At 39.1% G+C, this 18,711-nt stretch overlaps 1 protein-coding gene across 2 annotated transcripts in view; it reads left to right on the top strand.

Annotated features, from left to right (window-relative positions):
* The window catches only part of SULF2 (sulfatase 2), a 167,483-nt gene that overhangs the window by 11,948 nt on the left and 136,824 nt on the right, over window positions 1-18,711 (top strand). The window contains exon 1 of one of the 2 annotated variants that reach the window (XM_064465673.1): window positions 2,720-2,781. The exons of the other annotated variant lie outside the window; for it this stretch is intronic. The gene's annotated coding sequence lies outside the window, so the exon portion shown is untranslated. Of the gene's footprint in view, window positions 1-2,719; window positions 2,782-18,711 lie in introns of those variants that run through there. 2 annotated transcript variants of the gene reach the window in all.

Here is an 18,711-nt window from a genome sequence, read left to right on the forward strand (position 1 = left end):
GCAGTGACTAGCTGGAATTTTTTATTATTTTGCCACAGCTGTGCTAGAGTTAGTTGTTTCTTTCAGCTGTATACTGTGTCCTCTTTGGCTTTTGCTTTTGTTTTCTCTTACCCCCTCCAACCCCATCCACCTTGGTCCTAACTCTAGATTGAAAGTAGATTATATGAAAGGATACAAAATGGCAATTTCTGCCCTGTGTCTGTGATCCTTCTTAAGTTACACTAAGTTTTAATTTATTCAAATCTTGTGAGGTATGCTTAATAAATAACTACCCGGAAAGTGTTTAGCAATTCACTAGCCATGCCAGAACTTTTTCATATAAATACAATATTTTTAGGGAGTTCCAGAATTTATGGGGCTTTTTACGTATAAAGTTCATTAAAAAAACAAAAATAACCAACCTACAACCCCCCCCCGCAAACAACAAAACACCAAAACAAAAAACAAACCCCAAACACTTCTTGACAGAAATTTTTGTGCCTTCTAGTAAGTAGCTGAAATATACACAGCCAGTAAAACATGCAAAACAGTTTAAAAACAGGTTGTAACATAAGAAGCAATAAGGTGGGTTTTTTCAGGTTATGGGGAGTGATGTATCATCAACATAAGGAAATACGCTGTTATGCTTGCTGAGTTTAACTGATCATGAATTTACGACCTAGAAAACTTGGAACAACTGGCACTAGGCAAGATAAATAGCAAGAAGGGGTGGATAAATATTTAAGATTTAATATTACTAAATAATTTAATATTTGTTATTATCCAAAACCCATGCAAACGGGTCGATCAACCTTCACTGCAACCTAATAAGCATTTCTAAGCCACATTTAATGCATGATGATTCTCAAGTCAGAGAAGCTAAACTAAAAATTTCAAAATGTGGGTAGAGTTTCTGTTCCTTTGGTGACTGGCTCTAGATTTAGGATACTGAATGCTACTGTACTCAGGGTAGGCACAAACGTGCATGAGGCTTTCCAGAAATGGAACCTTGGGCACCCATACCCTGGCTTGGATGATCTGGTTCTTAGGGTTATGGTGCTAACAGACTACACTTAAGAAATCTAGAAGCTGTGGATTATTGTGTTTTTCAAAGCAAAAAGGAGTGAACAGTAGTTGAGCCAGTAATATGTCCTGTGGTAAAAGCAGCTAATGTTATCTTGGGCTGCATTAGGACGAGTGTTGCCAGTGGGTCTTTGGATCTGATCCTTCCTCTCTATTCTGCACTGGTAAGGCTGCACCTGGAGTACTGTGTCCATTTCTGTGCTTACCAGTACAAGAAAGAGATGGACCAACTGAAAAGAGCCTACTCAATGGCCACTAAGATGTTTATGGCTGGGAGAGCTGGGACTGTTCAGCTTACAGAAGACAAGGCTTTGGGGGATCTCTTCAATTTAGATAAACACCTGAAGGGGGGTGTCATCTTTTTAGCTAGGATAGAGTGAATTTTCTTCACTGTAGCTGGTACAGTGCTGTGCTTTGGACTTAGTATGAGAATAATATTGACAGTACACCAATGTTTTAGTTGTTGCTAGGTAGTGCTTATACTAGTCAAGGACTTCCAGCCTTCCATGCTCTGCTGGGGGCACAAGAAGCCGGGAGGGGAGGGGGCACAGCCAAGAGAGCTGATCCAAACTGACCAATGGGATATTCCATATCATATCATGTCACGCCCAGTATGTTAACTGTGGGGGGTTGGCTGGGGGACACAGCGATTGTGGCTCAGGGACTGGCAGAGTCGTTGGCAGGTGGTGAGCAGTTGCATCACTTGTTGTTTGGGGGTTTTTTCCCCTCTTCCCAAGATTTCACCTCTGTCTTTCTCTCTTGTTGTTTTCCTTTTCATCATCATATTATTAATGTTTTATTTTCAATGTTTAGCTGTTCTTATCTCAACCCACGATTTTTTTACTTTGGCCCTTCCAATTCTCTCCCCCATCCCATAGGGGTGGAGGGAGTGAGTAGAAAGGCTGTGTGGTGTTTAGTTGCTGACTGGGGCTAAACCATGACAGGAGGGTATAGAGAGGACACAGCCAGGCTCTTCTCAGTGGTGTTCAGTGACAGACAAGGCCATGGGCACAGACTGAAACACAGGAGGTTCTGTCTGAGCATAAAGAAGCACTTCTTTTACTGTGAGGATGACTGAACACTGGACCAGGCTGCCCAGAGAGGTTATGGAGTCTCCATCCTTGAATATATTCAAAAGCTATCTGGACATAGTCCTGGGCAGCTGGCTTGGGGTGGCCCTGCTTAAGGAGGGGGGTTGGACCGGATGATCTCCAGAGGTCCCTGTCAACCTCATCCATTCTGTGACAAACTGCGGACTACTCCCAATTCTGTTGCTAGTTACTCTGAGTTTGCCTGCCTCCAGCTTCTTATTTCTTTTGTGTTACAATTGTGTTTATGTACTTGAATTTTGCTTGGAAGTTACTGCAACAGCCAGTCCTTAACTTGTAGAATCAGACTCTTCTGAAAACACTGACTTAGTAAAGTTGCTGTAAAAAAAGCAAGGACTCTGCAGAATTGGAGGGCTCTGCAGAAGGGAGAGCTTCCAGAAGAGTTCTGAGTGGGTGCTGTTAGATGATATGTCAAAGAAAGCTGGAAACTGCGTACTCAGACCTTAGACGTCTCAGGTGACTTGCTAAAGGATCATGAAAATGATATTCTCTTTTGAATATTCTTTGTCTTTTTATATTAGGTTACTACTTACCTGGCAGATGTTCGCAGACTGAGAATGGCATGGTGTGGAGGACACTGCAGTAAAAGTGTTTAATCCCCCTTTCTTTGGTATGTTTTTACTCTTCGTAACAAAGTGTACTGTATTTATAACATGTTGGTTATTGCAGACGTATCTGCGAAATAATGATGGGATGCAAGAATATGGGGTTGACTTCATTAAAAGTCATTATAATCACAATGCAAAAAAACCCCCAGCTGTTGTGTTTCTATCACTTGATGGCTTATTTAAAAACAATTTTGAAGAGGCAATGTCTGAAGCTCTTACATTCATTGACTAGTTATGATTAGATGTTAAGTAATGCAGTGCTGTAAATCCAATGCTCTACCACTGAAAACATTTTGCCTCATGAGTTTACCTGTAGGAATACTTTCTGTTTCTTCTCAAGGTGTTAAAACCTGCATTACTGCTATGGTTGTGAGGAACTATAGGGGGACTGGGTTCCAGGTAACTTCAGAAATTCTCATTCCCATTGCACTGATTTAAAAATATGTGCACTGTTAATGAGGGAGTACGCGTACATCGCGCATCTCAGGAATATTGCAGCTATGGAGATTGTCTTAAAATCGGTCATCTTTAAGTGTGGTCAGTCTTTTAGAAACTACAATATCTACTTCTTAGTGATAATAAATTATTCAATGCAGAAAACATTAAACCCCTTAATTAACAGGAAAACTTAATATATGCTTAAAGGCTCTGGTGAGTTTCGGTCTGCTGTTTTTATGGATGCAGAACTCTTGCCAGAAGAATTCCTGTTCAGCTGGGTACAAATCTTGCAACATAAGAGACTCTAACTTACATAGGATGAAATGGAGCTTAAATACACAGGCACCTGAACGATAAACATGAATACCCTCTTTGCAAGGACTTCTTTGATTCTGTTTTCAGTTGAATATCAGGTAATTTAGCATTGTTCACTTTCCAAAAACCCCTTGCCATAGGTGAAGCCAACACTACCAAAGGCAAAGAAAGTTAGTATCTCCACATTGTGTTTGGTGACGTTTATTTCTTCGCAAGAATCCAGCATAATGCCAGTTTCCTCAGTTTCATCCATGAGCAGAGAGTAGTGTTTACAATTGGACAATCAGCTCTCTGATTGGTAGATAAGATGACCTCTGCCTATCAAGTTTCAACATGAATTCCTTTAGGAATTGGGACTGAAAACATCTAGAGTTCTAGGGTAGGCTTTCCTTGCCTAAAGTGTTCACTTCTAACGTGCTGTAAGGCAGTCATTTCTAAGCACTGACTGTTTTAAAGCCTCATGATGAACAGCAAGGCTTTTTCCTCCTCTTCCTGTCACTGATACTTTCACTTGGATTTGTTAGGGTGGGTTCAGAGCCAGCAGCAGAATTTGGCTGAATTAAGAGTGACAGGTGTCAGATTCTTGGATTTTTTTCTACTATTCAAATGCTTCTAAAATAATTACCTCTAGGCCAGATGCTTGGCTATTTCTAGTCCCCTGCCATTCCTATTTTGCTTTAAGGCAAGAAACAAGGAGTTCCTTTGTATAGAAAAATCTCCAGCATAGATCTAATGCAACATCCCTGTGTTGGATATACTGCCTTGAATGCTGTTTCCTGATTTGCCACAGATGCATTGGAGTGTCTTGGGGAAGGGATAAAAATACTGTGTGTGTTGGTGATGCTGTCTGCAAAAAGCCCAGTTAATGGGAATGAGGATATCAGCATCGTTTTCAGTTGTAAGGTGTCCCTTTGCTATTTTTTGTGTGCTTCCTTCCTCCCCCACTGTTACTTGGATACTCCTGGGAATCTGGCCTTTGGATACTGTTGGCCATCTAGCCTGTGGATCACCAGAGACACAGCTCTCTGCGTAATGCAGTACAACTAAGCTAGGTCCAAATGAGATTCCTTGAGTACCTGGGCAGAGATCTGCATTTACTTTGTTTCACAGACCTTGGTGCTAATGTGGTTAAATTACTTTGAGCTAGTTTGGATACCTCTAAACTGAGCTGTGGTCTGTAGAGACAGGTGGTCTGGATTTTGCAGATTCTCTGCGCTCTTGGAATTAGCTTTCATACAGCAGATTAATGTGTTTTTGTACACTTATTAAATACATTTGGATATGTCTGTTTACAATTTTTAGGGAAGTTGAAACATTAGTGAAATTATATTGATCTTACTGGAAGCAGAGAGTTCTACCAGTTGGACCGATTAGGTGTCTAAATGGAATTTCAGAATTAAGTCACCTTCAGATTGGTATCTTTTTTTATTTTCTTCTCTCCAACCTGCTGGCCGACCAGAGTAATCTCTTTTTTCTTTTTTTTATAATGTCTGTGAAGACTTTTGAAGATAACCACATAGAAAATATGTCTGTAGTGTTCTAAAAACAAACAAACAAAAAAAACCAAACCCCACTGTGAGGCTACTGACTTGAAACTGATTTATTTTTAAATTTGTCTTCAGTTAACTAAAGATAAAACAGGTCTCTTCTGCCACTGTAACAAAATGCAAAACAATTTTTTGGGGTGTATAATGCAGGGTTGCAGTTGTTAACTGTTGACCCTGCCATTACACTACAGGAATTTTTTGGAACTATGAGTGAGCAGTCAAGCAGAAGCCAAGCTGAAGCAACAACTCTGATGAATGACATCTCAAAGCAGAAAGAATGTTTTTTAATAACTTAAGGCATTCCCTGTAGAAAAGGAAAACAAAGGATTTGCAGTCTATTTATAATCTTAACTTCTGGAAGTGGGGGGGGGAAATGTGCGTGCGTGTGTGTGTGCACGTTAGAGGTTTAAATTTATTTAGAGAACCCAGAGAGAAAAGATGGTGAAGCAGAAACTTCCAAGGTTTCTGATGTTTACTGAGTACTGTGGTGGATAAGCTGGGTTCTTCCCTTGCTTTAATTGCATGTGTGAAGAAATTTAATGGAGACTGTGTCTATGTGGCAAGGGAACTTTGTATCAAAAGCAGAGAAATTAACACTAAATTTGAGCTCTTGATTTACATATTAGCATATGCTAAGCTGCTTCATCCTTCATCAGCTAATGTGTAGTTAGATGCAACTCGGCATTACTAAATAGTGTAACGTAAGCAGCCCTGTAGAGCAAGATAGTCAGTGCTGAGCACCTGACATCCATGCTGTGTTTTGTGCTGGTTTTCTTTATACCAATTCTAGTCTGGTCCTTACAGCTGAATTTAAATTAACATTTGTAGTAGGTTTTAAATGGGCCTCTAAGGTACATCTTATGGCTTACTTTGATCCAAAAAGGGTCCTGTTGGACTGCAGAGAAATGGGGGTTGGGGTCAGTTCATCACACATTGTTTCTGCCACTCCTTCACTCCTCACACTCTTCCAGCGTGGGGTCCCTCCCATGGGAGACAGTCCTCCATGAACTTCTCCAATGTGAGCCCTTCCCACAGGCTGCAGTTCTTAAACTGCTCCAGCGTGGGTCCCTCCCACAGGGCATAGTCCTTCAGGAACAAACTGCTCCAGTGTGGGTCCCCCATGGGGTCACAAGTTCTGCCAGCAAACCTGCTCCAGCCTGGGCTCCTCTCCCCAGGGGGCCACAGGTCCTGCCAGGAAACTCCTCCAGCATGGGTTTCCCATGGGGTCACAGCCTCCTTTGGGCATCGCCGGCTCCAGCATGGAGTCCTCCATGGGCTGCAGGTGGATATCTGCTCCACCATGGACCTCTGGGGGCTGCAGGGGGACAGCCCGCCTCACCAGGGTCTGCAGGGGAGTGTCTGCTCTTGCACCTGGAGCACCTCCTCCCCTCCTTCGCTGACCTTGGTGTCTGCAGTGTTTTTTCTCTTGCATATTCTCATTCTTCTCTCTGGCTGCAGTTGCTGTTGCACAGGGGTTCTCCCCGCCCATATGTTGTCAAAGAGGCACCACCACCATCACTGATGGGCTTGACCTTGGCCAGTGGCAGGTCTGACTTGGAGCTGGCTGTCATTGGCTCTATCAGACATCAGGGAAGCTTCTTGCAGCTTCTCATAGAAGCCACCCCTGTAGCCCCATGCTACCAAAACCTTGCCATGCAAACCCAATACAGGACAAGACTGTGGGTAGACATGGGTTTTCACATGCATCAAATATTATTGTAAAGAGGAAGGGAATAATATCTTTCTCATTCGTTAGATACAGGACATGAAATAATGGCCTGATGTTTCATGAGGGAGGCTAGATAGTTAGAAGAGCTTCTTTTTTACAAATATGGAGGTTTGCAGCCTCTGGAGGTTTAAAGAATAGGTAACAGCCAGGGGCTGGAAGGCTCAGTGTTTCTGGGCATGCCTTGGACAGCTAGGTGGACTGGACAATTTCTTGAGGAAATCCCTCTAGACCTATTCAATGATGGGTGATGAAAGGTTAGTCTTTCCGCTGTGAACAGCGTTTCATGCTTTTAATTCTTCGTGTGCAGTATGCAATAGAAACAGGGTGTGACTAAAACCTTAAAGGCAAACTACAGTCAGGGTTCAGTCTAGTGAACTATGAAGCTGATTCCTTTTTCTGTACCTGACAGATTCCAAACTCTTGGAAAGTGATGTTGATTTAAAACAAACATAAACCAAGGTCCAAATTTTCCAGTGTGCTGTTTTGTCCTTACAGACACGTGTTTGTCAGCCATATAAATGTGTCTTGTTGACACTGATGTCTAGCACATAGATCCGAAGGAATGTGTTTGTGTGGTGAATTAAGTGAATTTCTAGTTATGCTTTGAATTAAAAAAAAAAAACAAAAACAAAAAACCCCCAACAAAATCCAAACCTGAAATAAAAAGTTGAAAGCTTCATAGATAAAGACAGTTACATGTTTTTCAAACATCTGGTCCCTTATAAAATATATTCCAGAAGTCGATTTTGGAAAATCCACTTTGTGGATCTGTTTTGGTGACTCAGTTCATTTGACTGCTGATCACATTTTAAATTTGTTTTTTGCTGATGAGATAGTCTCAGAATTGGCTAAACCAATTTGCAAATCAGGATTTAAAAACACAGAACCACAATACGCCAGTTTCTATGCTTTTGATTTCTCCTACTCCCCATCCCTTCTTCATACGCCAGGAGAAAATGATCTGTCTAGTTTTGATTTATTTTGCACAACAGAAAGATAGCTTGTTAAGTCCAAGTCAATGATAATGAAATGTTTGAGCCTATGTTAGCTTCACAGAAGATTGTATTGTGTAATCCAGCACTTCACTATTCTGACAAGCTGAAGAAATGTTTCCAGTAGAGGAACCAGTCGGAAGAAATGAATCATCATCTGTGGGGAAAAGAGGGGGGAAAAAAGGGCAAAAATATTGTTCTCTATGAATTAGACTTAATTTACTTTTGAGTGAACTCAGGCTACCTCTAGAAAAATTATAACCTAGAATAGCCCATGATATTGCAAAACAGCATTCAAGTTGTTTGTTGTATTCACCTTCTGTATTTGGCTGACAGAGGGAAAGATCAACAGCTGAGGAAGTAACTTCCTCTGAACCTTTGATCCCAGATTCTGTTGCTGCAGCTCAATCTTGGCAGGAGTTATCTTGCTTTCTCTTACAGTAGCCTTAGGAAGACTGTCAGACTTCTCATGCTTAAATATCTTTAGTGTTGCATCGTGTTCTGAAGGAAATAGTCCCACTTTACTTGTTCCATTATATTATCTCTTGTTGAAGAAAAAAATGTTGAACTTTTTCTATGTTATCCTCTTTCCTTTGTGAGTGTGTTCTATAGAAACCACTGATATAAAAGTTATTGCACTTAAAGTGGAAACCTCTGAAGATGATGTCAGCTGTTCTTTGTGGTAGGAGCCTTAAATAGAGTTCCAAGGTGAAACTATTTACTGCAGATACGAACTTGTCATTTCATTTCTAAAGTAGGATTTGATCAGTAGATTACAGTAATCCTATTTTTGGTACATAAGTTGTAGAAAATATAAGGCTGAGGTCAAAATCACTTTCAGTACAATGTAGTTCACTGCGAGTTCTTCTGATATATCAAGGTTAGACTTCTACTTGAGTAACTTCATCTGTGTTTGCTTCTTTAGAATAACTTGTTGTGTGACAATGTCTAAGTAGTTGGTCTCTTTAAATGATAGTAAAAGAGAGGTACCTAGGAAAGTGGCTACTGCGGCATGCTGTGTTCATATTTACATAGTTGGGGATGGGGGGAACATTACCCACTTCTGCCCTACTAAATAGGGCCATGGTGTTGCATAATTGTTTCAAGGCTTTCTGTTTTGGGTGGTGTTATAAGTAATGCTATCGTGTGTATACTGAAGGTGGCGATAACATAATTTGAACAATGGAGTACCTCTGTTTCAACATAAATTGGAAAATAACTCGTAATGTATTTTATTGGTTTACTTTAAAAATGTCTGTTTAGGAATCTCAAAAATAGTGCTGGAGACACCGAAGATAAATAACACTCTGGTCTAATCCTGCATTCTTATTCTCACAGCAAGGCAGTCAAAGATCTGTCATGCCCGGTGTTTTATCCCTAGTTGCAGCCAGTGATAGGTGCGTAAGTATGTAGGAAGATCACAAAGGTAGAGAGGTATGCTATTGAGAAGTCCCTCTGGCTGAGCAAGTTCCACAAGTTGTGTCATGCCTACACTGTTGCAATTAATAATCCTTGATTGATTTCTTCGCCTATAATTGTATCTTTTCACTAAATTGAACTGGTTTTACTGTTCTAAAAATTTTTGAGCATTTGTGTTTGGGTCGTGCTTTTCACAAAGATTCCTGGAGTTTTCTTCTGTCTGGTAGTTCATAGTTCTGAGCCCTTCATTGAATGTGGATCAGTAAGGTGATATGAAGAGAAGGGAACTAACTTCAACATAGTTGGGTAACTGTGATTAGAATAAGATTGTTTAGGAAAACAGAGATAGCAGCTGAAAAAGAGGAAGTTCTTTGTTAGTCAGAAATGGCAGGTTGAAAGATAACATCTTAAAGATTCTCTGTGACTTAGTTTTTTAAAAAAAAACTTGTTAATTTAAAACTATATTCCAAGTCAACTTCGTATTCAGAAGAAGCAGCCATTAAAGTTGCTTATCTGACGACCTGTGGATGTGTTTGGTATATTGTGAAGATGTTGTGGCTTTTTTCAAGTTGGAATATGGTAACGATTCTTTGACTCTTAGTAGGCAAAGAACTGAAGCAGTTAATAAACTCACTTCCCAGAAAGCCTTTTTGTAAACTTAGTTTTACAGGTTGATTTACTACTGTATTATAAAAAGGTGGTTCAGAAACATAGTATAATTTAGTTGGCTATAAATTTTAGATACTGTTGAACATTCCACATCACCTGTTGGAGGAGGGGGAAAAATAACTGCAAACAATGACACTAAAGCAATGACACTAGAGCGCATGGTGTGGAAACCCTGTTGTATAGGGTGATGATTTGACTAGTGGGATTTCTGATGTCTAAATGCTAGTATGTTTCACATCATCTGGCCTAGACACCTTGTGCTAGAGAAGTTGTATATTCATGTGGTTGTGAAGCTAGAATGGATAGTACTACAGAACTTAGTTTAGTTAAATACTGATTTTATTGAAATTTTTTTTAAATAGTTAGGATTTTGATGCAAGTTTCAGCAAGAGAACTCCAGAGCCACATTTCTGTAGCTGTGCAAGAAGTGAAGGAAAATCTTAGGTTTACAAGCTCCTAATGCAGGTGCTATATGACTCTGAATTCTAGGAAGGCTTCATGTTTATAATAAGCTTTAAAAAAAATTACTGTAGAGAACAGAAAAAAATGGTCTTGAAGTTCTTGCTTTGGTGTTATTTATGTGTTTATTCCATGTCATCCCTTTCCAAGACCATAAGATCATCCCACTTCAGAGAAGAAGAAAAAAAAAAAAGTAAATCAACACATTTGGTTTGAAATCCATTATACTTAAGTGCAAAACCAGATAGTGTTATTTTGCTTTTGTTCTTTAAGCTGGTTAGGTATAGATTTTTGAGCTTTTCTACAGTTGTGCAAGATAGAAGTAATTAGAGAGATGGGTTTTTGACATTTTGGGTCATTTCTAGCAGCTGGGGCTTTAAGAAAAATCACCAAACAGCAATGCAGTCTCCATTTGCAATGATATGCAAGCCTCTCTGACACAGAGTATGGCTGTTGTCTAATACTGGACTATTGCTTGACAGCTTTATTTTTTTGAACAGTGATTTGTTAATATATTCGTTGTGCAGACATTTTGTTGTGCAAAAGATTATCTTGCATCCGTATGTGGGCAGGTTTTTTTCTCTAGCAAATTGTACCTTTTGCTTTTTGCCTTCCAGTGTATACATCTTAGTGTTCTATTCATGGCCGTACAAAGCTTTAAATAGAACTTGCTGTTTGTCTCTCATGAATCATTCATTCATCAGTATATGTGATACATTATTAATCTTTAATCTGAGGATTCAAGTGTTGTCACTGAAAACATGCATCTTAGCCGATTTTGATGTTACCCAGACAGGACAAAAATACCAAAATCGTTCATTTCACTTGTTTTTCTTATGAATGGTTTAGATGAAAATCAGGTTGCTCTGTTTATACTTATGGAAGCTTTTATGCTGGGACACAGCTGGAGAAATAATATTTAAGGGGGGAGATGGGGTACACAGTTGCTTGATTTTAGCATTGTTCTGTCTGTAAGAACCACCTGCCGTTAGTTAAGGCTTATGCACTCAGACCATGAAGTGCACCTTTTGTTTCTCTAGGTGTATTGTAAGTGATGCCAACTGTAGAAGGAGGAAGGATTGTTCAGGTTTTGGGAAGCTTTAGTAGAACATGTTGTGGTGTACTGAACTGTGATAATGTCCCCTGAATTTAGCGTGGCTTTTGTTGAGAGCAAAGATACAGGAAAAGAAATGCCAAAATCTACAAAATATCTACAAAAATTCTAAGAAATTATCCAGCCCCTTCCTAACTCTGATCTTTCGTTTACTCATCTGAGACATTGAGTTAAAGAGAAATAGAGATTAGTTTGTTTCATTAGGAAGTTATGTGTGGCCACTTGGACTTTTTGTAGGCTGGATCTCGGTTCAGCTTGATTCTGATTCAGTTTAACTTCATTTCATTTTCTTTGTTCTTCTCAATGTTTACAAGGTAGGCTTCTTTTTTTTTTAAGCTATTATGTGGCCTTGGAAGCCCTATTTATGGCCAGCGGGGACTGTATAGGAAGAAAATTAATTCAAGTTCAAAACCAGTAACATGCCCAAATTTTGCATGGTGCTAAGCTCCTTCTGTGAGTTACTGCAGCTAGTGGTAGTAAGAATTAGTTGAGTTGCCTTGTTAATTTTCAGGCAGATGTTGGTATTGTGCAGACTGATAATTTAGTGAAATTTAATAATAATGGTAATTGAGGAATTCAGTGAAAAATAAATACAAAGAATCAAGTGGACACTTGATCATTCCAGAATGCAAATGCTAGGGAATGGTAATGCTGGTATAGTGAATATGGAATAGAGAAGATATCAATCATAGAGCCCAATGGTGTAGTTGTTATGATCAGACTATTGGAGTGACAGTTTTAAGATTCTTAAACATATGCTATTGCAAAACAGAATAATTTTTGGAGGTAAAACTAGAGATGTTTTAAAAATCATCTTTGCAAGGATTTAAAGGGAGAGGGGGGTGAAAGGACTTGAAGAAAAAGCAAAGGTTGAAGCTTTCGGTCTTTTCTGCTGTCTGTACTGTTCTCAGTGCATACCATTGCTGCCTGCTAATCCCATTCCAGGACTACGGATTCAGACTTAAAATGCCTGCGTACCGCTAAGTCTGTAGTCTGAATTCCAGGACTTGTGGCATTAGAGATCAACATGTTTGTGTAAGTTAAGTATTTGAGGTGTGTGTGCTTGTGTGGGATTCTTATGTAGGGGGAGTCACTAGGAGATTTCGGGGGGGGAATCTTGTTGGTGTGGGAAAGATGCTGCCTGGGATATTCAGCTGAAAGGAAGGTGGAAGAGTGTCCCCAGCTAAAGTAGAAAATGTTGCTGCTGTAAATGGAAATGTCTGTTCAGAGAGCTACAAGGAGATAGGACTGGACCACAAAATAGGTTTGTTCCAATGCTTGGCTGGGGTGAGTTAGAAATCACTCCTTGGTGCTGAACAGGGTGTGTTTGAAACCTTGGTATGAAAGGTAACAGGATTTTCTTCTCCCCCCATCAATTGATGCTCTGTTAAAGTACAGAAATGCCTTGTTTGAATAAATGGAACTGTTGCTTTCTCATTCTTTTAATTCAGGTCTTGATTATAAGCAGTTTTAAAAAGCAATTCAGATAAAGCTACAGTATTCAAGCAGAATTCTTTAATTCTCAAAGTCATTCTTGGTAACAAAATACTTGCTTTGTGATTTGCTGATGTACTTCAAATTATTTGCTGGGTGCTGAGGTCACTAGCTACTAGCATCAAAATACAGTACCTGTGTTGCTAGACTTATTCTCAAGTCTAGCACTGATCTAACTTTGACTTACTTTTCACTTCAACTTTGGATTTTAGACTGAGTAGGAGTTTGTTGGCACTGGATCCTTATACCTGCTTGATACTTCTGTTGAAAAGGTAGTATTTCAGATTAAAATGGCCTCTTTGAAGGAAAACAATCAATTGATCTCCACCTCGAAGTTTTAGTGCCATGTGTTACACCTAAAATTTTGATCCAGAGCTCCCACCATTCAGCTACTTTTTGTTTGTATTCTGTGTGTAATTACTAGTGCATCTTGTCTGCAGCCACTTCTGATGTTTTTTTCCTTACACAGCAACAAAAGAGGAAAGTGTTAAGAACAGGAGACTAGCTACAAACATGACAGCAGCCATGGAAATTAAGGCAGTTTTAGTACTCCTAAGAAACCAAGCTGGTAGTCTCTTAATTAAATCTGATATAGCTACAGCTTTCTTGATAATTCATGCAGTCTTTCTGAACCCTCTTTTGCATCATTTTAGGAAAGTATGTATTGGATATAAACTGGTCCTAAACATTTAAACTGTTCAATATTGCCAATTCTTGCAATGTTTGGGCTATTGGGCTCCTCCTCCTACAGCTATTGAGGTATTTTGTTCATAAAACACTGTATGGAGGCAAAATACTTGCATATGCATTATTTAGATCCCGATAAAACTCATTAAAACTTTCATTTGGCCTTTTTCTTAACCCGTGTAACTGACTCATGTATTAATTACTTCCTTGCGAGCCCTGTTTTGGGAGAGAAAGCATACTTAAATATTTCTCTTAATATTAAAAGGAAGAGGAAGAAGAAAAAACAAGAGGAGGGGAAGGCAGACTGTATACAGTGTTAAATATTCTGTATTTGTGTATGTTTCCATACTTGCATTCAGAACCATTTAAATTGTGTGTGTGCATACACTGTACTTTGTTTCATCAAAATAATGTGAAATTAGTTAAAAGTGGTATGAATCATAATGACAGACTTGGTGCCTTGGTATCCAAGATACGTTACCATGCTGATAAGTTACTTGTTTTCCTGCTGTGAGAACTGGTTGCTGTATTTGATTCTTTAGCTGAATACAAACTAAATTAAATCTGCAGTGACCTATATTGTGCTCTAGCTAATGACCCAGTTAACCTCTGGTTAATTTTCTGTCTCTTGGTGTCCTGGGAACAGGGACATGTTTATTTCAGTTGCCACAAACCTTTAGAAATGTGCCACTGGCATTTATTATTCTAGAGCTGTGTGTTTTAATAGAAATTAGCTAATGGGCCATGGGGGTCTGCAGAAGTTGTAGAATGCCAATGAGGAGTTTTCTTTCATTTTTCCTCCGCCGTGATTTACATGACTAAGCTTTTAGCTTTTCTTGGTTTTGTTTTTGTTTCTTGAGTATTGATCTGTCTCCTGTGGAGGAAACAAACTATTTGCTTAACGTGCAGGAGGACATTATTGTTGGCAGCTTCCCAGAGACTCCCCTCTTCTGCGTGCTTTAAATTAAACTAGAACCAGTACAGACGTTGGTAGGGAAGTTTGCAGCTAATGCAATTTTATTGTTGCCTGGCTATGTTACGCAAATAAATCTGAATATAACCATAAAATAATAATAATGAAGATCTTGTCTATGGGCAAATCTGAACGCTACTTTTCTGATACAAACAGGATTCTCTGGCAGCTGGGTGGGCTCATCTATGAAGTATATGTTCTTTTTCAGGAAATGAAGTTTTACTGATAGAACAACTGGGAGAGCAAGGCAGAATGATATCCACACCCATTCATAGTAACAGTCCATATTGTCTGTGTTATGGATCTATTAAGAAATGCATAGTCCAAACTAACCTGAACCTTTTCTGACACGTAGAACGTCTAGTGCTTACAGGATGAGGCCTTGAGAAACAACTGTTCTGGAGCCAATCCTTTCTGCTCTGTCTGTTCCTTGAAGTTTTTACCACAAATTTCCTTTGGAGCTGAAATCCTTCCTTATTTTTTTGTTTATGGCAGCAACAAGAGCAGGTAGAAGCAGCTGACTGAGTGCTCAGCCTTATGCTGTAGTATAGCTGCTCTGCGAAGAGCAGATGGAAACAGGTCTACAGCAGGACTGAGTCCTGTGTTGGCCACGTAAGCAGATGGGTGTGGAGGGGGCGTGGGGAAGCTATAGGACACTTGTTCAGACACTTATTAGTTTTATTTTGTGACCTAAGAATCACTGCTTGATGATGTTACATTAAAAATATGCAATGCTAAGAGGGAGAGGAGAATTTTCCATGAACAGATTCTTGGGAACTTGTTCTGTTCAGCCAGGTGGCTTAGAGCGCCACACAAAATAAGCAGAGTCTGCGTGTGCCTTGGGTATAATCTGCAGTTTTGCTGGAGACCAGCTGCCTCCACCAGCTGAGGAGAACTAGCAGTCTTTTTATCTGGCCTCATTTCCTTGTTACCTGTGAAAAATATTAAACGTGGAAAAAAACATTCCTGAGACTGTACAAGCTTTATCACTTGCTGTGAAACCACTGCCATCCAAATAGGACTTTGCATATCTTCTACCTGGTGGTTAAACCAATTTCTTCCTCTCTTCTAAGAACCTTCTAAGGATCCACCATATTGTATCCTACTGGGCACTGCAACCCTTCTCCTCCTTATTTTAAGGAGGAAGGGTGTGGAAATTATGTGAAATATTATCTGTAGAAATAACACTGAAGTTGTGGTTTGTTATGTTGTTACAGTGTGGCTTTGTGCCTGAACTTAAATGATGTAGAAAATGTCCAGTGTTCTCCTGGTTGGTTTGGTTGGGTTTTTATTTGTTTGTGACAGGGAAAGAAGCAAAATATCAACCTCTGTTTTGTTTTTCTTGAAATTTAAGTCTAAACAAAAGGAATTTTAAATTGCAAGATATTAAATCCCTCCCTCTTTACTGACTGGAACGTCTTGAAAACTTTTTCTGTCAGTCATCAGAGAGTACAGGGATTTCTACATACAAAGGGAGCTCCAGTGCCCCACAGCTTAGTCCCTAGTCTTTTCTGTTTATGAGCTTATTCTGTCAGGGTCTGTTAGTTTTGGTATTGTTAGAGGTTTAACAGGATTTCAGACCTGGTGGTGGTCTCCGTGGGTCCTTTCCCTATTTCACCTCTGGGTATTCCTACTGCTAGAGGAAAAAAGCAACTGTGACTGAGAAGATTGGAATTACACACAGTGTAATTCCCTTATTCATAAATTAATAAGGGAATTACTTCTCTTGGTTAGCGGTTGAGGAACCAAATCACAAGCTTTTGCAAGAGAGGGAATGGACTTTACAGATATTTCAAATCCTAAACTCAATGATACCTCTTTGTTGTCTTCTCTTGTGTTTAAAAAGAAATCAATGAGAGAAATTGTTCCTGTGTAGATGTATGTGATGTTTTTATCAATTTGTACAAATCTGCAGTCAGTGCTATTGAGCCAGTATAAGGAGAAGACCTCATTCAGATTGAAGGCCTAACCTGAGTTCCTTCAAGACCAGGTAAGAAAAATATATTGAGCATATTATACTGTGCTTGGGATAACTTTCTCATGTGGTATATGTACAGATTAAGTTTTGTGATGAAAAATAGTTTTCCCTCTTGCTGAAGGGGCAATTTGACACCATGTATTCATCTGTCACAAGTAGTTTCTGAATACCATACAAAGCAATGCAATGAATTGTGAACTGTCGAAGATGAAGGTATGGAAGTATAAGAAAGTTGAAGGAAAAAGCTAAAACATTTCTGAAACAGGATTTCAGAAAGAAATTTCAGAAATGCTCTTGACAGAATATTATTTTCGTTGCATGTTTATTTGCAAAGAGAGAAAAGATTTTTTTAAATACTTTGATCCCAAGAGATTTCATAATATGTGATGAATATCATAATAAATAATCTTTCTGAACTGCTGCTTTTGTTTATAGAAAAGAAATTACCTTCCTAGTGGTTCTTTATTTCAAATATTTAACTGAACTGCTCAGAGCTTCTGCTCTTCTGTTTGATTCCCTTCTTCAGTGCACTTTTACACTGACACCTACAAGAAACATAACTGACGCTGCCTACAGCGTGGACACTTAAGGAGAATTTTGACACTACCCCTGTCTCACAGGACAGAAAATACTTTGCATAAGTATTCTGTAGTATGGGTGTGGTATGAAGAAGCTCATCTCACATATTTGTGCTCGAAAATTGTTCTTTTTGAAATATAAACACTGTATTGGAGAAACAGTACATTATTTTGGGACTAAATTTTTATTTGAAGACAAAAGTCTGAAAAACAGGATTGGGTTTTGATCTTGCAAACATGACTCTATATAGTCTGTTCATGACATTCATGAATCTACTTGTTTAGCCTGATGGACATAATTTCAAAAATATTCCTAAAAGGTAAAATGTAAATTGCCATGTAGCTCTAGGGGTAAGGCATACAGGTTGTTAGTGCTGGCTGTTTATGGATACTGATTCCATTACCATCCCCAAGATTTAAACACATATTTAGTGTATTGAAACCTAGCTGGTTATGGTTTTCTTTTCTTTTAAACAATATGCCTAAAAACTCTGAAACAAAATACCAAGCTTTTAATTACTGCCTGCATTTTTTCCTCTCTCCTCTTCTTGGTGCTCCCTAATTATTGTAAGCAGGACAACAGTTCACTTGCCAAGTAGTTTTCAACACAGAGTGCAGAATTCCAGTAACTTCTGTTAAGCTGCTTTTCTTCAGGGAGAATTTAACAAGACATTATGCCCTCTCCAGGTAGTGCAGATGTTCAAGATAACACTGATTAAGGAAACTTATGTCAAACTGCAGAGTGTTCCTAAACCACAACAATGCAAAAGCAATACCTTACTCAGAATGTTTATAGAAAGAATAAAGCATGACTGTGTCAAATTTTGTTGAATTAGTTTCCATAGCTTCAGCCCTTGAATATATATAGAATAATTTTAGGTTTTTCCCCATTGAACTGACTTGAAGCCTGCAAATGTCACTTTTCCGTAACACCTGACTGTCAGAGTAAAACTCAGCAAATGGAAAAGATGATACATGGAAAAATATTCTTGGTTTGGAAGGTGGGGTAAAGGTAGCCATTACATCAATGAGTTTAATACCAGATTTAATCTCTTATTTATACTATTCTATTCTATTCTTGCCCTGGTATTAATTTGGAGTCAAGTGATTTCAATGCAGTTGCACTAGGATACTTCAATATGAAAAGGCATTTACTCTTACCTTTTTACACCATTTCTCTTTGAAGATGTTTACCATTCGGGAAAAAGGTTGGTATTTAGGCAGATATACCCCATTGTTTTGCTGTTGATGCTTGTATCATGAGTAAGCCTCTTCCGATGTGTGCTTGTGTGGGGTCTTCTGGAGTTTGGTTTATTTCACATTTATTAAAATTCAAGAGGGGTAATGAAGAGAACAAAAAATTTTTGTTCGTTTTTAATTCGAATCATGGCTCTTGAATCATCTGAGAAGGGTGAGTACGCCACGCATCCAGGCACACGGGCTATGTAGGCACTACGCTGAAAGGCTTCTGCTGTTGAGCTATGTGGCCCAGTAGATCCAGAAGGTGCACTGCTCCTTTGCTGCTGCAGTGCTGTGGCTT

The sequence above is a fragment of the Phalacrocorax carbo genome, chromosome 14 (assembly GCF_963921805.1).
Source record: "Phalacrocorax carbo chromosome 14, bPhaCar2.1, whole genome shotgun sequence".
In the NCBI taxonomy this organism is placed as follows: domain Eukaryota; kingdom Metazoa; phylum Chordata; class Aves; order Suliformes; family Phalacrocoracidae; genus Phalacrocorax; species Phalacrocorax carbo.